Below are 19157 nucleotides of genomic sequence, written 5' to 3' on the forward strand. Positions count from 1 at the left end.
TAGAATATCAAGACATCTACGCAGTGGTCGATTTAGGCATCACTGCACTCCTCGAAGCCCTTGAGTTCTGTATCGCACAGCGCAGGATGCGCCTGCATGTATAGAACGTTTCTGGAATGTTATCGATGCTTCTATCCGCTGCCTGTTGTCGCCGAACCTTGTGGTATCTGATTTCATCGCGTGACGCGAATGGTGTAGAACTTTGTGGAAGACACGCGGGTCCCAGCGATTAGTCTGGAACATTCGACGACTGCTGTATAAAAGCCGACGCGCTTGACCCGCTGATCAGATTTTCGACGATCGCCGACCGTGTTCGCCGCTATCGTTGTGCTATAAGTGTAGCTTGTTTTTGTGGGCACAGGTTCGCCTAATAAAAGTTAGTTTTGTCTTTCACAGTATTGCTACTGTGTTCGTAACGTCACCACCACGTGACAACATACATAAACGAATAACATTGTACATTACCGTTTTTCAAATTGCGAACGCTCAATGTCATATTTTACCCTGTCTTAGGGGTAGAGAGTATGTATTCGCATCGAGTGCGGAGCCAAATATCTTTCGCGAAATCATTACATTGCGGAAGTCATTTGATTTTAATGGTATTATTCACGGCTGTCTAGCAGCGGCCGAATTATGTCGTTTGATGCTAATACCATTCAATTCTAATGACATTAAAGGGTCGATTCAGTGGGACGTTTTTAGTTAGAAGCAGCTATGCAACTTTTTTATGATTTTGTTAATTCGATAAGTTGGGTTCTTAAACGCCCTGTGATCTTTTCATAACGTTGTTTTATGTTATTCTTTTTGACTCTATTAAAAGGTCCTTGATATACGGATTTCAATGGCATCGCGGCACTGATGTTAAAAGCGTGTCCAAGGAACGAAGCCCACATGCCTGTCACAAAATAAGATAGACAGGTTAAGAAAAAGAGCCGTTAACGTAAGCCGGGCAGCCACGTCAACAGCGATTGTTAGGGTGGAAATCCTCCCCCCCTGTCCTAAATAGAAAACTTTAGCCTCGTGCTGAACGTGGTCATAAACGCTCTTGCTAGCCTTCTTTCTTTTTTTTTTAAGGAAGGGCATGCGGGCTTTCTACATGCAAAATGTGAGTGATGGAACTATTTTTGACCCTAAGGGCACGAAAAACCAGTTTCAGAGTGCTGAAAACCACAAGACGATCACGAAGAATAAACAGTTGGTGTTATTCGCGAATGATTCACCACTATTTTTCTTTAAAAGCTTTGTTATGTTACTTGGAAGTGTCAGCATAAGAGCACGGCCAAATATATTCCATGCGGTGTTAGTGATTCCTATAGGGCACATCAAAGAGAAAGGCACACTTACTTGATTCGCTGGTCAACACCACCAAAGATGCGATCGTAAACAGTATCAAACAGTAACCACGCCCTTTCTCCATAGTAATCCACTGTCGCTGATGCAACGCTAGGAATAGAAAATTTAATCATAAGTTCTGGATCAAAATATAAAAGAAATGATTCTTTGCGCCTTTCCAATTTGTATGTATTACATTGCGATAGTATGCACCAAAAGCGCCTTAAGACGCACCTGACGGTCCCTCCCATCCCGTCTTACTCTATTCCTCACTGTCACGAAAAATCATTTCTTTTCAACATTCATTTATCGAATACTCATTCCTTATCCTAATCCATGTAATCACATTAGGAGCGAGATGTGTGTAACCAACTATGTCGAAGAGACCAGCTTTTGCTGTCAGAAGGAACAGTAATCGCCTTACGTGATACGTAGACTTCCTGGGGGACTGTAAATTCTCAATCTTAATTCTCAATACCTTAGGTAGGCGCACGACATGGAAACAACAGGTATAGGCGAAGAAGCGAGCTTGGTAGGTGGTGAGAGTTAGCAATGCTACTACGGGGGCTAGTTGGTGAAACATCATAATTATACGCGCCACACATGGCACAACAAATGAGATATTAAATGAAAAGGGTGTCAAGAAGACGTTATGTATTTGTCCTTGTCGTTCCTAGCCTGTCCCTTTTTACGCCATTAACAACGCATATAGCCTTGATGTGTTGTGAAGTGAAAAGATACCCAATGTGAAATTACTACGACACATCGTAAGATGAAGCTGATGATGATGATATGTTGTCTTTGATGGCGCGAGGGCCAAGTGTGGCTCCAGAGCGCCAAGGCAGTAATTATAAGTATTCAATGACCTAATTGCTCATGTGACGATGCGGTATAGAGGCCTAAAGCACAGAGCTGTAAATTGATTAAAATACAAAGGAATTAAAAATATGTGAATGACTGAAGTGGGGTATGCTATGAGTATAAGATGTGCAACAAGGTTGAGATAGTGTAACATGTATAAAAAGTGGAGAAATGATGGTTCATTACGAGTAGCGCGACAGCCTCATTGGGTCCCTTGAGTACAACGGCTCAGAGGCATGTGCTAGGACAAAGGTTGACATTGTAACAGTCGCCTCTCGCACGAGGCCGTGCTACGAATTTCTTGGACAGAAAACTGCCGCCTTCTCCCTAAGCTTGGTTTGCCACATTATAGCAGAAACTTGAGCAGCAAAAATTCTTTTGCTCAGTAGCTCGGCAGCTTTAAACCTTTGGAAGTTAATTTTCCTTTTATGGTACCATGAGAAGCCAACAAACAAAAACGGAAAGGAAAAGTTATTTTTTCATCCACTTTCATTGCGAGTAATGTATGTCTTTAATTGAATTGATAAGTACAAATAATTTCCCCTATGTTTTCCTTGGCGTCGTTGTTTGTTGGCTTCTCATGATGTGAATGATAAAAACCGGGCGCCTCGGTTAACCCCCTTTCTTCTCGTTTTTCTCTTATGGGTATTTCGCAGAAAAAGCAAGACAAAGTATATAAAACACCCAATTACCCAAGCCTTCCCCAGACGAATCAAAACTTTCACTGGTGAAGAAAACTAGCTCTAAAAACGGATGCCTAGTTTTCTCAGCCAGCTATTCAGAAACCAGCAATGCTTAACATGTTAAATCAATAAATAGCAGCACTAAAACTTGAAACTTCCTTTAATAAATTTTGGAGATATATTTATACTTCAAACTCCGCAACCAAACATATTCCGAACTAACCTGCACGGATTAAACGTACTATTTTAGGAGTACAGTTCCGTTTTTTGTCACATGTGCCAGAAAGTTGATAATGAAGCGGCTTTTAATAACCTGTTCTCATAAATGTGAAGCAATGTCATATGGTGCGCATGTGTGGCCAATGGAATTCGCTTTACAATGGAACATGACACTCAAGCATAGACAGGGCGCTGCGCATGTCCTGTGTGACTCCGTGTAGTGTTTCTTTACACAACGTGCAACTTCAGCGAAAATTTGCCAACTAGCCTGACAAGATGTTCTGATGAAGTATATGTCTTTACAGGTTCTGCACATCCGCAGCGAGATCAAAAGCCGAAAATCTACCTTTTTTGATGCGAGCGTAAATGCCTCAGGACATACAGGGCTATGGGACGAGGGTGAATAAGGATGATTAAATGCATGAAAAAAGATTTGTTGATCTAATGAAGTCCAAGAGGGATCGATAATGTGGTCCCTGCGTCCAAGCAGTGAAATCACTCGGATTATGCGGCGAAAGTCCCGCTGCTGCGAGATGCTGGAGCCTCGTCGGTTTCAGTGCAGGGCAAACCCACAGCAGCTGGTGGATGTCGGCTTCAGCATTTCGCGACTTGCAAAGTGGACACCCAGGGCGAGGATATAACGGACGAAAGTGCGGCCACTTCCGAGTCACGGCAGGAGTGAGGGCAACCCCGACCCGGATATTCCGAAGAGCAACTTCCTCTGCACGAGTAAGACCGCGACGGAGGTCCACCGCACACGGAGGTATGAGAGCACGCGTGCCGCGCCAGTGGTGCTCCTTTCTTGTTAAAAGGAGGATAGCATCATCTAGGTGAATGAGCTGAGGAAGTGACGATGGAGAGGTCGCTAGACGGGTCGCAGAATCCGCACGGCTTTGGAAACTTACAAGGTCGCGTGGGATCCACTCGATAGATATGGGGTGCGGGATGCGTGCCGCCAGCAGATGGTTCTGTTGACATATTTCAGGGCTGCGACTGACGCGTTGCAGAAGCCGCGTCGCCTGAAGCGCATCAGTGCGGATGACGATGCGGGCCGTGGGGACCATGGGAAAGGCGGCCACAGAGCACAACGCTTCTCGAACAGCAAGGAGCTCAGTAGAAAAGGAGGAAGGGGGTCTTGGATCTGAAACCGGGTCGTCTTATTAAGGGCAGGTGCACAAGGGCAATAAATTGCGGTGGCCGTTTCACAGCTCTGAATGCTTGTATCAACATAAAGCACGATGGAGCCAAGGGGCAGGTGGGCATCTTGAGCTATAATTTGGACACGCAGCGACGCTGCCGCGTGAGCTGATGTTGAGCGACGTATATCAGTTGTCTTGTTATCGCTCAGCTGTACAAAACTCCAGGGAGGAAGAACTAGCGATGGTAGTGGTAGAAAGCAGTCGGGGCAAGCGTAAGCCCTGAGAGCACACGTTGCGTGTGAAAGGCTGGCCTTAAGCCTGCGAGCATCACGTCGCTGCTGCACCAGCTTATCTAACGTGTTCAGCTGTGCATTTTCTTGGATAGCCACGATCGGGGTGATGCGGAGAAGGCAAGTGATGACCCTCGTTGCCTTGCGATTAACAGCCTCGAGTTGATCCCATTGTGTCCTCGTGAAATGCTGAAATTGGGCTTAATAAACAAGGCGTGGTTGCACTACCGCCTTCACCAACTGTCGCGCAACATGAGCGGGCGCCGCCCGTTTTAGGAGCAATGCGGCTAATCAGACCCAACGTCTGAACCGCCATCTTTTTAACGCTGGCGGGTCAAGCAGTTCCGGTTCCCGACTCGTGGGCCGTCAGACCCAGAATTTTTACAGTTGAACATTGTTGAAGTGGGGTTCCGGATAGATGAAGACGAATGGGTGTTGCAAAGAGTTTACGCCGGCCCCAGCGATTGGCGACTGATATGTAAGCAGATTTGCTGACGGAAAGCCCACTGAAGAAGCGTAACTCGACGTCCTATCTAAAGCTGATTGAAGTGCAGCGGCTTGAGTCTGCAGGTCATGATGGGTGCTCCAAACCATGATGTCATCAGCATACAACAAGAACTTTATATCGGCTACATCGTGTAAGCGCCATGCAAGCGGCATGAAACCAATATTGAATAATGTGTTTGACAATACTGATTCCCTGGAGTACGCCGCGAAAAGGGACAAATGAGTAGACGGCGTCACGACTGAGGCGAATTGCAAAATGTCTGTCTTCAAGGAAAGATTTGCCAAAATTCCGTACTCTAGGGGGAAAGTACAGCATGTCAATTGAAGCCCAGATGGCAGCATGACTGATGCTCTCATATGTCTTTTCGATGCCTATAGCGAGCACAGTACGACACTGTGGCTACGAGTTGATGCTAAAACTGAGGATGCCTAGACAGCCAGCCCATCTTCAGTACCTATGGATGGACGGAAGCCAATTTAAACAGGGTGATAGAAACCGTGGTGCTCTAGCCACCGCGACAGTCGTGTGGTTAGCATTTTCTCAGCGAGCTTGCACAACGTTGACGTTAGAGAAATGGGTCGGAAGTTGCCAAGATCGGTCGGCGGCTTGCCTGGTTTCTGAATCGGGATAACAATAGCCGATTTCCAGCCTGGAGGGACAACGCCATCTAGCCATACTTTGTTAATGGTGCTGAGGAGTGGAGGCAGCACAGTGCAACTCAAGTTCTTGTAAGCCGCATAAGAAATCGAGCCTGGACCGGGTGCTGTCTTGCGACTGGTACCATCTATCGCTGCAAGCAACTCAGGCATGCTGAAAGAGCTTGCAATCCCCTCGGAGTCTGCTGTAGATGGTAACTTGTCGATATGTGCCGGAATGCCTGCCAAGGAAGCACCATTGACTGTTCGAGGCAACACGTCGTACTGAGGGAAAAACTTCCGGGCTGCTTCTCTGGCGAAATCCTCCGGCGACAAGCCAGCAGCGAAGCAGGCTGTGGCCGCCGCGTCTGGACGGCGGCAACCGTGTTCCACTGCACAGAATGTTCGTCAGAGAGATGCAATCGATGTCTTGGATGAAAACCGCTCACACCATGTATGCCAGTGCCACTGTGAGAGGTCGCGTTCGTATCTTCGGGCCTTAGCAGTAAAGAAATTCAGTCTTGTAAGTGCTTGTGCAGAAGTGGTGTCTCGGGATGCTGCCAGCTCAGCTTGTCTGCGAGCAGCCCACAAGTTGAGCAGACCGGTATCCGGTGCCGGTCGATCAACGTCTACCCAGCTGATGGTTGTAGCCTCATTGAGCGCGCTTTGCATGTGGTCAACAAGTAGTGGCGACGAGTCCACATAGGTATCTTGGAGAACGAAGTGAAAGGTGTCCCAGTTGACCACAGTAGACTTGCGGCGCAATCGGCGGGCCTGCGATGGATGAAGGCCGATGATGATAGGGTGGTGGTCACTACCCCAGCAGTCGGGCTCCAGGTGCCAAGAAGGAGTGCCGGAAGCCGACCACCACATGAGATCCGGTGCGTATGTTGTACGTCGAGCTTGAGGCACAGCCCGCGTTGCTGAATCGGGATGGTTCAGTAGTACAAAGAACGCATCCGCGAAGGCGGCCCGCACACGCCTTCCTCGGGGGCTAGAAGTAGGGTACCCTCAATCTGGGTGAGGGGCGTTGAAATCACTACCAACTAATATAGGACACGCTCGGTGTTGTCGACGAAAATTCAATAACCAGCCCAAATTATTCCTTGAAGAAGAGCCACTGGCTGGTTTTATGTAGTACGACACTACCACAACAGTTGCTTTGGGTAACTTCACAGCTACTGCCACTACCTCTTGATATGAGTTACATCAGTTTTCTAGAGAAAGGCAGACCTGAGGATAGCGCGTATCAACATAAACTGCCGCCTTTCCTGGAGGGGCAGCTGTGTGCACGCGACGGTCACTCATCGAAGGAGACACGTATCCACTGAAGCCCGGAACGGCAGGCCAGGCGTTGGTCTCCTATAGTAACAGGGCCCACACCTGCAGCTTGTTCACACCTAGACGGGATTTAAGCTCCCCCACTTTCGTGGAGAGACCTCTTCCGTTCCACTGCAGCACACCACAAACAACTGTAACCACCATTTTGATTACGAATCCAGGCGTTGTAAAATCACAGATGTCAGGTTGGATAGCTGGTTGACCAATCACCGCAAAAGGGATGTTGTAGAGTTATTCGGCAACGGAGCAGAAGACCTGGTAGACTGCAAACGATACAGCAGGGCGTGACAGAAATGATGCAGTGGAATCAATAGTTGTAGTGGTGTGAGATTCCACTGCACGTCGGCGACACGCAAGTAGTTCACGGTGCTGTCGGAGCTTGGAAACCTCCGCTAAAAGGCGGGCAATTTGATTGTAAACTGTTGCCATCTTGTCACGCGGATGTTCCGGCATGCTCTGCTTCTGTGTAATCAGCAGGCGACGGTGGTCTTTGCGAACTTGGCCAGCTCTGGCCAGTCGTCGTCATCCCACTGGAGCGCCGCAAACCAGTTAGACCTCGGCACTGGTTGTGTGGCGGCATGCTGAGGCCATTGCTTATGAATCCCGCGACGAACCTTCTGAGTGCCCTTTGCTTTGTGGGACAAGTTGGAGAACTAATCTCGTGGTCGTCGGTCTTGCAGAGTCCACATCGGTAAGACACTGTGCCAGCTAGTACACCTTCAACTGGCGCTGTAAACGAACAGGATGGGCGCATGTGGCCAGGTCTGAAACAGTTGTAACAATAGACGACACTGGGATCATATGGCCGAGGTCATAGAATACAGCCATACTAGTTCAGGCGGGCTGGGGGAGTTGGTGGGCCCTGCAAGGTGACGATGCAAAAGGGCTCCTTTCTTATGTAAAATCTAGTTAGCAGCTCCGGCACCTCTCCTATGCTTCATATTAGTCGCACAAAACTGAGCCTATGGTCTCTGTTAAAGAATATGGGAAATGTACATTCAGCGTATTGGAGGAATATGTTGAAAGCCACTAAAAGATTATTGTTCTGAGCAGGTTACCCAGATACACTGAATGCAGCCAACTTGCGTTTCTTTTAGGAAATATTCTCTATGTCCCGAAGGTACGCATTCAGTGATACCTTTGATCATCACCCTGACCTTGCCAAATCTCTACTGACAATCAACCGCCGATTTACACATGTTTCTCCTCTATTTACTGTTTCTGAACAAAAGAAGCTGAGCATTATTTGGTACTATCTGGGAACGCTGCCATTTATCCCTAGATGACAATAGAACAGACAGTGCAATAGAGCTTTTAAGAAACATATGCAGTATGCCTGCGAGGAATTTCGTAATGACACCTTGTTCGCAACGTTACAGATCTGAATGAAGCTCTAGGGGTCTCACATATTGTTTTGCGAAACAAAACCACGTATGAAGAAAGACTACATCATCGTCATCATCATCATTTATTGTCCCTTAAGGACCCCTTTCAGGGCATTACATAAGGTTTGCAACATAAAATGTTGGATATTTATCAGCAGATTAGCACAAGGAAAGCTATGCAGAAAATTCACTAGGTATAGCATGTTGTTTAGACTAACAACCATACCCGTTGCGTGAAATAAATAAAGGAATTTTTTGTTACTGGTATGCGAAAAATGCTAATCTGCTGTTCTTAATAATTAAATTAAGACGGCAAGCTGGGCGAGTTGGTGATTGAACATGTTCCTATGTGTGGGCAGCGGAACCCGGATGAAGGACGAGAGGCAGAACATAACACGTTCGTTGCTTGAAATAATAAACCAGTTGTTAGTCTGCGCTCGTGTTGTGTTCTGCCTCTCGTCCTTCGTCCGGGTTGCGCTGCCCACCCATAGGAACATGTTCTTAATAATATTTTTATTATTCACAAATAACTGTTGTGACAAAAATTGCTCTGATGGAGTTGCGTTGCGCACAGCAAACAAACATGGCCTCTGTAGCAGTATACTGTCTATGAGAAATTGTACGAAGCTGTCATATATGTATGATCGTCGTACAGAATGCGACGATTCGTACTGACTAATGAGATACCCAGCTCTACATTACTGCATGGTGTATTGAATGCCTTGTTGTGCGATAGATTGCTACGAAAAACTGAATAAATGGAATTTTTCTGCCAACTTATATTTTGCTGAAACAAAAATATCCGCGTGGCGAGGTATGCTGGCTCGCGCATCTTGAACAGAAAAGGAGAAGATTTTACACAGATCCGTTGCACATGTTAAGCAAAAAAAGAAAATTAGAAGTCGAAGCGTGTTGAAAACACCTCAATGCTGAAAGCAATCTGAAAAAAATATATGCAAGCGCTGTTGGTTTCCGTTGGAGCCTGCAGAGAAAGTCGTATGCTCGTCGAGCGCATAGCGGACAAGCGGGATGGCGTTTCCCCATCGCATTTCAACAAAACCGTTCCCATGGAAGCAGGTTTCATTTTCTTGTTTTTTTCCCTCTCAGCGTTTGGCCTGTGAATCACCAGGAGGGAAATTGGCGCTCATGCCAAAATTCCTGTTTACCTGGGGGTATACTAGCTGAGATAGCCATGGTACAAATGCGTGCTACTTGCCGAGCGCAGCCGAAGCGATAAAGCGTCCAAGACTGCGAAAAAGAAGGGAACAACTTTTTATCCTGTTTCAAGCAAGGAAAATGTGATGCGCGTGAGAACGATGGAAGGCGATGACTACTACAGTCATTTGGCCGTTATATATAAATGATCTGATATGCTTCTACGCCGAGCAAACCCATCCAAACGACAGAGTAAATTTTCACAGTTGGACTACTTCCGTGCAAGGTAAATATATCTAGTAGCGAGGCTTCCATAGAAGCCCATACCTTCAAATCATGGGGGTTCATCGACGGTTCATAGAGTTACTGTATATGGCTCCCGCAGGCAGCAAGAGTAGGGCATGGGTGCGCCATCTATCAATGCATATTTGTACGCTGAAGGCACCTCTCGTTTGCGCAAAGGCTATTTCATTTTTAATAGACTCAAGAACACAAAGGTATTACAGAGGAGGTCTATCTTACAAGCTGGTTTAGCCAATAGGAAGGCCCTATGCCCCTAGATATGTGCTCATCTGCACCGCGTCGTCTGCTCAGGGTTTGCATGCTTTCATCTTACATGTTCCGTTGTTTGTGCATTGACGGCAAAAATGTTTTGACGCCTAGTCATAAGCTGTGCTTACATACATCCGACAGCAAGGCTTCAGATTACCTATACGCTTTGCGTGGAGTTAACTTGCAGTTTCCTTAACAGGTAGTGCGGGCGAATCACATTGCAAATGTTCACCTGCGCCACAGCGCCTGCTCGGAGTCTATTTGGCTTCTACTGTGCGTTTGCTCGCTACCGTGGCCACGTACCATGCTAGAGTGGGATAGTAAATTAATGATGCAGTGAACAATTACACTTTTATAGCTTTCCGCATCATCGACGCATCACCAATGCTGACGGTCTTGCGCCATCTGCAACCTAGAAATCAAACCATTTTTACGACTTGGTGCCGTGTCTCTAGTTCTAGCAGCGTAAAAACAAACGGCTGATCTCAATAATACCGACAAAACATACCTAATGATATTACCTTAGCTTGACATGCCACTTAGCGATGACAGAGTTTGCCGTTTGTTTCTTCCCGACAGGGTGGCGAGCCAGAAACACGCGAAGTCGGATCGAAGCGGGTGGTCGGCATTGTATGGGCGTTGCCATAATGCCACGGTTAGGGTGGCTTCTGTGCCATAATTCGGAGTTCCACGTGACAGTGCTTGGTGAATGGCAATGCAGCGGCATGTGGAAAACAGACCCTTACAAAAAAGATGTTGAAAGATTATTGAAATGTCCTTGTTCAACGTCAACAAATGACATTGAAAGCACATTGGGGAATTCTTGAAGCATTATTGAGGAAATTGTTGACAAGGGTTCATAATAGGCCCGCGCCCTTTTGTCGAAACATCATTGGGACCTTTTAATTTGAATGATGATTGGTGTCTTGTTGAAACTACGATGTATTTCAACGGTCAAAGCCAATTGAAGCGCTGTTGAAGATCTGTTGAGTCTCAAAGTTGAAAGCCCATTGATGTATTATTGAAAGGTGTTGTTTGTCAATATTAAAAGCTTATTGAAGCATTGTTGCAAATGCGTTAAGTCTCAGCATTGAAAGTCCATTGAAATATTGTTGGAGCTGTGTTGAATGTCAACACTCAAATCGTGTCGAAAGTCCTTCATGCCCCCATTGTGTATTTAGCAGTGTTTATAACTGCACTTTGCTTAAAATACTGCTGAGAGAATCAAATATAAATACAGGCACTTTTGTATTGCAGACGTCGGTCACCCGGGGCTCTAAAGCATGCTCCTAATTGCCTGTATTAAGGAATATCTGAAAGCTGCTATTAGTACAATTATGCCACTTTTTCGATTGTCACAGTGAATGGTCCTTAACGAAATCGAGTGCTGAATTGATGCAGACAGACAATTTTTATAAGTGAAGTGTTTATTTGTAACCAAATATGTTTGTAAGTGTGCAACCATTTGTAGTTTGAGAACAAAACTTCTTAGAAACTATTGCAAAGTACAAGCTTGCTGCAGCTTGAGACCATAACAAAATTGAATACTGATAGATGTAGTCTGTGTGGCCCTCAAGTAAAACACAGTTTCCGAAAGAAATAAATCTTAAAGAATAAATAGCTAAATAAATAAATGTAGAAGCAGACTGACATGACAATAAATAACACTCACAAAAGGTACTTGCTTTCTATATTAGGTAGCCAGTGCTACTATAACCATGGCACGATTCGCTTGAGCCCACAGCACTCACTGAGACACTAATATGTAGGGTCGTTATCTTTAAGTTTTGTGGAATATATTAAAAACTGGCTGTTGCAGCTAAGATAATTCTAGATACCGAGTGCCACGCATTATTTGCATGAGAAATCAAGACATATTCAGCTAATTAACAAAAGTTCACTTCCTAATTATTTTTTACAAATTGTAGCAGGTAATTTTACAAGGTGTATACGCTTAGAATGAATTTCCAGAATGACGCCAGTAACGAGACCCAGGCCATCAAACTGGCCGTAAAAATGCATTGTTGTTCCACTTGCCTTTTTTTAACAAAACGCAGTTATGTATTGAAGCACAAGATTAACTGGATTGCCCATGTATTTCGTCTGATATTTATGGAAAAAATGTTGAAACTGCTGTCAACCTGGAAATTATTTCAAGTGAATACGTCTTTCAAACTCACTGGCTACAACTTGTAAACTGAGATATGTGCCATAATGTCCTGAGTGAATGAGTAAATTTGTGAGAATCAGTTGAATGTATTTCCATTTCTTCTGCTGGTAATTTCCAACTCTGAATAATCCAGCTCAAGAATAAGAATTATGCTACCTGGCACAGGCAACTAAAAGAAATTGTAAAATTCAAAAAAGATCACTCTTTAAAATCCTTATTTGTTAGTTGAATGTTGTGTGCCAATTTCAGTAAAAATTATCTACTCTTAAAACATGGCAATCGCAAAAGTGATGCTATGGGAGCAGTTTCTTATGCTGCATTGCTTGTTCCATGATCCAGTTGCTGCATGATCCAGATTTTTATATGAAAAAAAGAACCTATTGGTGACGTGCTGGAAGGCTAAAAAATTATCTCTTGTGAGTTCCATTTCAATTTTCTTCAGTGACACAAAAAAATAACGAAAGAGTACACAAAAAATCAGGTTTCATGCAAGCAAGAAAGGCACATCATTGCTATTACCGGACAATACCGGAAAATTATTACCGGATTATTACCGGAAAATAGGGTAATAGGGAATATTGCCAAAGTTATGTTTTATGTAAGCTAACGAAAAGTTGAGAATATGCAGTACTGATCATTACCGTTAAGCTCACACAAATCTGATGGTTGTTTTGGATGTGAGTGTGCGGAATCAGCTGCACTGTCTCCCAGTGTTGTTCTTCGGTGTTCTGAATGTTCAGTGAACAATTGCAATAACTATACTGTCCAGGCCTAGAGACCGAGTCAGATGTATGCTGCGAACCTCCAATTATTACCAAGTTTATCAGCTTGAAGTGTTTAGCAAAACGATTAAGTTGGCTAGAGGATGGACGTTCATCGTTGTGCTGGACCCCGTTTTGACATTGGAGGAAGGAAAGGATGCAGGACGAACACAACAGGTGGTAATCTACACTTCGTCATTGCGTCTCGTATTCTTCGCTTATTCAATTAATTCATTCTTTGGTTTCACTTTAAATCTTTCAAGTGACATATTTGCCAAGCTTTTTAGTGAGTCGGAATCTTTTGAAACCTTATACTGAGCATCCTCTCCAGGACATACGCTATATATACGTTCAGGCAGCAATTCGCCCTACCGAACGACTAAGACTTGGTAAAGCGCATGCATCGCCAATCAGGCGCCGCCAGCGCGTTCTGTAACCAGCATTCTGTAACTTTTCTCAGCCTCAAGAACCCCCCCCCAAGAGACAAGTTGCGATGTTGGGCTACGAATGCCTCCTTGGCACAACTCTCCACGTATCGCTTATTGTATGACGTGGAAGATTCCAACTAGAATTCCAAGCTTCCTTCACTACGCCAGTCACCTACGTGTATGCAATCACGGAGGTCACTGCGTGTTTGCAAAGACCACATTTATTATCGCCGCCCATATAAGTGTTAATTTTGGCATACGAATTCATATTCCATGCCTTGTTCAAATTTGTACGGCGGCCTTTTCCAAGGCCATATGTGTTCATCTAACGCGTTGGTGGAAGAGCTAATCCTTTGTAGGGTGTAACATAACACCACAGCATACGAACAGGCTCAGATCAACAGCATCTATGCCTACCCGGCCCACCATTTACATCGACACTATGGTTAACAGAGGCTTTTGCGCTGAGTTCCGAAAAATGTCACGTTTTTAGTTAACCTAGAACTTCGTAGCTCGTCGTCCTTGTGTCATGATATCGCCCGCCACAGTTACTTACCCAGCCAAAATGGATGAAGCAAGCGCTGCTAAGAAATCTGATGACGAGGACCTACGCTTTGTCTTCCCACAGAACTGGAGAAACAGCAGTCATGAAGGTTAATACGCAGATTGTATTTTCCGAGCACTGCGCAGCACGTTATTCAAAACGTTGCTTAAAGGAGCGGTTTAAGAAGCTGCTGCGCATTGTTCTGTCTAGTTTATAAACGCATGCATACGTCGTTGCATAGTGTATAATGAAAGCGTGCAGCTAGAACATTTTACCTACTCAATGAGTACCTCCGACTATTGTTTCTTTGGTCGGATATCTAGTCTGACAGGGAAGTTGTCTAGGAGTAACAGGAAGCGTTGAAACAGCATTTGTAATGCCTAACTGCTCTTTCAATGACACCCCGCGTATTCCTCGAAACAGAGCGTAACTGACACGTAGAAGTATGAGGGAGAGTTTCTAAACCTCAAAAGAATGAGTTTCTTTTTCAGTGAAAATAAAAAGCATGTAAACAATGGCGAGTGCAAGCATCTAAAATGTGCGTACGATGGCGTACGTTAGGGAAAAGAAGAAAAAAAAGGAGAAGACGCTGATTCATGTGGCCATTCTTCAAGCTGGTCATGTGTGCTTTATTGAATAGGTTGTTTTTCCGTTGCAGTAAAGGACATCTGTGGAATAAATAATGGCCATTGTCCTTTCACCGACGGCCACATACAGGGTGTTCCTGCTAAATCTAGTCAGAGTTTAAAAATATGCTGAAGCACTCTAAGACGACGTGATGAAATGCATGTTGCCGACTATTATAGGGAGTAAGTCACACTATTTTCTTTATTATCTGCATCTGTGTTGCAAAAGACGCTGATTCATGTGGCCATTCTTCAAGCTGGTCTTGAGTGCTTTATTGAATAGGTTGTTTTTCCCTTGCAGGAGAGGACATCTGTGGAATAAACAATGGCCATTGGCGGCTGACGGCCACATACAGGGTACCCCAGCTAAATTTAGCCAGGGTTTAAAAATATGCCGAAGTACTATGAGCCGACGCGACGAAGTGCATGTTGCTGACTATTGTACGGATTCACCCTGTATTTTTGTATTCTGTTTAATTGCATATATATTCAAGATTAACTAACCAACTTAGAAAGGAACAAAGTTCGCCAAAATACTCCTATGAGAAAGTTGTAGAGGGGTTACTAAACGTAGCATTAAACAGTTTCTAACTTTCTATCTATTAGGCATTAATATTTACCCGCTTACTGCGGATGCCCGCGAAATACTAAAAAATGGCACGTGACATGTCCGCTTGCGCGCCATGATTGCAGTGTTTCCAAACGCTCCGCGTACAAAAGAACACAACATTTAGCCGGGTGTGCTGCCGATGCGCGTGCTTATCGCTATCAAGAACCCCCGCGAGGTAAGCGCATCGGTGACTCAAATCGCATAGCCAACACCTGCGTCACTGCGCTGTCCTCCTCTAAACGGCAGCAGACACTCCTAGATTGCTATGTTTGTTTGTACGCGGACAGTGTGAGGAGCGCTGCAATGACGGTGCGCAAACGGGTATGTCAGGTGGTATTCTTTTATTTCGTGGGCATCTGCAATAAGCGGAAAAACACTAGTAGCTAATGGATAGAAAGTTAGAAACTGTTTAATCGGACGTTTTCAAAGCGCTCTACAACTTTCTTATTGAACATTTTTGCCTAACTTCGTTGCTTCAGAATTTCGTTAAATAATCTTGACGAATTATGCAATTAACTACGGTGACTGATGGGTGGTAGGACATGAATGGAGCTTCTTGCGGAGAAGACGAGGACGAAGACGAGGACGAAGACGAGGACGAAGAAGAGGCTGAGACACAGCAGCGCAGTGTGTCTCAGCCTCTTCGTTTTTTACCCCTGCACTTCGTGCCTCGTGCCAACGTGTTAGGAAAACAATGAGACATTGCAGCTCGAGCTTATCTTGCGGAAAGTACATCTTGGCCTAGCACGCTTTATGTTTATTTTTTAACATAAATGAAATCGGTGAACGCAGACAATATACCATGAAACACCTCAAGCAGCACTGTACGCAATAGAAGTACGAGGGTAGCCCAGCATAAATTTCGTTCTCTGAAGCTTTGTTCTCCCTGCTTTGAGCGAACACGATGAGCCAACTCAATTTCAGCTTTCAATTTAATTGAACAGATGGCTATCTGTGTTTCTGTGTGTCGTAAACTCGGTGACTGACAGCATTAACTCAACCTTACCTGTACGGAAATTGTGGCATGTACTCTTTCATTCACCATTACAATAAACGATGCAAGCTTATTCGTTGGTAGTGCTTTTGTGTTTGCCACTTGAGGCCTGTCGGTCACTTGGCGACATACTCAAGATATATTTTGTCATGTTAGCGCACCATACACACGAATACCGCCTCGAAAGCGGTAACAAAGCGTCCAAAACCTTCGAGCGAGCAGCGTGACGCGCCCCACAAGCCGCTACCGTAGCGACCATATTGCTCACTACGTAATAAGGATGATGGCGGTTTTGATTTTGCCAGCACCATCTTTCGGTCGCATACATTAGTTCACAACGCCACCGCTAGTCTTATTTCCGTTGCACTGTGGAAGGTACAGTTCATCCTCAGTCAGTTCACATAGGTGTTCAGTGGTATGCCCACGATGGGAGTTACATCATATGCACCGTGTATTCCATCATGCCCAGCTTAAAATTCATGAGGGGAAATGCTGGAATTTTCAACAGGGAAGCTCTTTCTCACACTCTCTAAACCGCTTATTGTTCACTCTTCCATCCCAAACTAGAATATGCATGTATTGTGTGGGATCCTTTCACCAAAAAAGAACACTGATGCCTTGGAAATGATAAAGTGCCAAGCGGTAAGATAATTTTTTTTCCAACTAGCGTTCAACTGACTCTTCAACTACCCTAATGCTAACACGGAACATTCAAACATTGCAATTACGGCGGGAAATTCCCTCAAATTCCGTTTCATGCTGAAAAACAACCATTTCTCTCTTAGCCTACACCCTTGTTTAAAGTAACTTGTAGCACGCCCTACAACGCATCGACATGCTAAATATTTAACGCCTTAAATCACGAGAACTAACCTTTTTAAGTATTTCTTCTTTCCCCGAACCATATCAGACTGGAACAATTTGCCAATAGCCCATCTATTGAGCATTGATGCCATGAACAATAAGGATGTTAAATGCGTTTTGCTCTTTCTTTGTGTTTATTTTATACAATATACTAAGTAAATATACGACTAAATAATGTATTTCTTTAATATTGCTAAGTACATGCATTGCTGGTCTTTCTCATAAGCTTGATTTGCTTACATCGCGCTGTGTTTTGCATCTTGTTGAATTGTATCCTGCATTGAATTGTTGCCGTGTCTTGTACATTTGCCTTCGTAATTATCTATCCTTCATTTTTTGTATGCAACCGAAGGCCCTCCTGCTTGGGCCCTTACCGGGGTGTGCAGTATGTCATAAATAAATAAATAAATAAATAAATAAATAAATTTTGGCCTATCTTGTGCCTATCAATTTTTTAGCAATTAGACAAAGAAGGTGGTGCTTCCTTTGAATGTATTCGAGACGATGGTGGGGTGTGTGTGGAAAATAATCATTTACATGTGAGTTGGCTGACCGCGATTATTACATGAGTACCCCAAAGTAGCTGTGTGAAATCACCGTGGAGATCACAGTGCTGGTTATTGTATATATTAAAGTGATCTGAGGACGTCTCCGATAAAAAAGTTCTAAGTTTAATAGTATTAGGACTCATTAACCTCTGTTAAGCCATTCCAAAAAAAAAAGACACTGTATGAAATTTTTTGTCGCTTAAAATACAAGGTTGCTATCGCTTGCAAATTGTGTAAGTGCATCTTTCTCGGACATATTTCATTTCGCCTTGGTACCACCGCCTGACGCATTAACCTTTACATTTTCAAACAGGCTCCGATGTTGTAAAAGTCGCGGAACAAAAACAAACACCATTTGTACAGAGACATTCATCAAAGCTTTACGACAAACCCATTGGCGAAAGTAGTCATCTGTGGTAAAGATAAAAGCGGCAGCCCACCGTTAGAGTCCCATCTTTTTCTCAAGGACGTGATTACCAAATGAGTCGAGGGGTCATCCCTACCTTGACATGATGCTGTCGCTTTTTCGCTCGCTCGCCGAGCTCGTTACTTGTGTATATTTCTGGTGCATTTGCATCTAAAAGCTGCAGCAGCGAAAGCTTGCGCACTCACTTCAGCGGCCGCGCGGAAAGCACGGGCTGTCAGTCCGCTTTCAGTACGCACGCTGTGAAACAAGAAACGTATTTAAGAGAAAGGAGCTCCTATACAACTCGTAGCGAGAAATCGGTCTGCATATCTAGCCCTATTACCTAGATATGTTGATGAACCGCACATTGCGGCCCATGTTGCCTATTATGTCGAAAAGTATAGTTAGTGCAGTGTCAGTAGTCTATACGTGCAATCAGGAAATTGACACCTGAAACTGTGCTTCATAATACTCGCAAGGCGAACCTCGATTGATTTCAATTTCTTATGCGCTCGCGGGTGCAATTATGCTGTCCGGATGATAACACAGTGTAATTTTGGAAGCATTCATAAGAATATTGTCCTGCTACAGGTGTTCCTCTTAGTCATGCACATTGTTTTCGTATTACAAATATGGCTAAAACATAACTAAGTCGATTTGTAAATCATTTCAAAGTTAAGCTGGCTTCTGCACATGTAGTAAAAGTACGATAGGCACTTGGGAATATAAAATTATACAAATATTTGTTCGCATAAATTTCCTCGCTGCCATGCATGAAATGAAAATTTCAATATATTGCCCAGCTTTGTCTGTTCACAGCACACTTGATGAACGGAATTTACGAATAAATGCTAAATTTTTATTTATTTTAAAGCATGAGTCGGGAAATAAATAAGCAGTAAACTTTCACAGATAGCCTCCAACTGCGGTTTAAGTTTCAAAATCTGGTGCATTGCGTTGTCGTTTCCGTAACGAAGACGAGGGACTTTTACGCGTAGACAAAGAAAGCTGCGATAAGCGGTGACTGATTAGTCAACTAGGATGGTAAAGGATAGCGCATTATGAATGCAGCTCAGCACATAACCCAATGTTCTATTCGACTTCTT

General features: G+C 44.3%; 1 long non-coding RNA gene across 1 annotated transcript in view; it reads right to left on the bottom strand.

The window, feature by feature from the left end:
* The window catches only part of LOC126534650 (uncharacterized), a 36075-nt gene extending 21084 nt beyond the window's left edge, over positions 1-14991 (bottom strand). Inside the window, exons 1-2 of the long non-coding RNA XR_011895503.1 lie at positions 14016-14991; positions 1345-1443 (exon numbers count right to left, since the gene is read on the bottom strand). This is a non-coding gene — a long non-coding RNA (uncharacterized lncRNA). The remainder of the gene's footprint in view (positions 1-1344; positions 1444-14015) is intronic.
* Between the last annotated feature and the right edge of the window lie 4166 nt (positions 14992-19157).

This window comes from Dermacentor andersoni, chromosome 7, assembly GCF_023375885.2.
Source record: "Dermacentor andersoni chromosome 7, qqDerAnde1_hic_scaffold, whole genome shotgun sequence".
In the NCBI taxonomy this organism is placed as follows: domain Eukaryota; kingdom Metazoa; phylum Arthropoda; class Arachnida; order Ixodida; family Ixodidae; genus Dermacentor; species Dermacentor andersoni.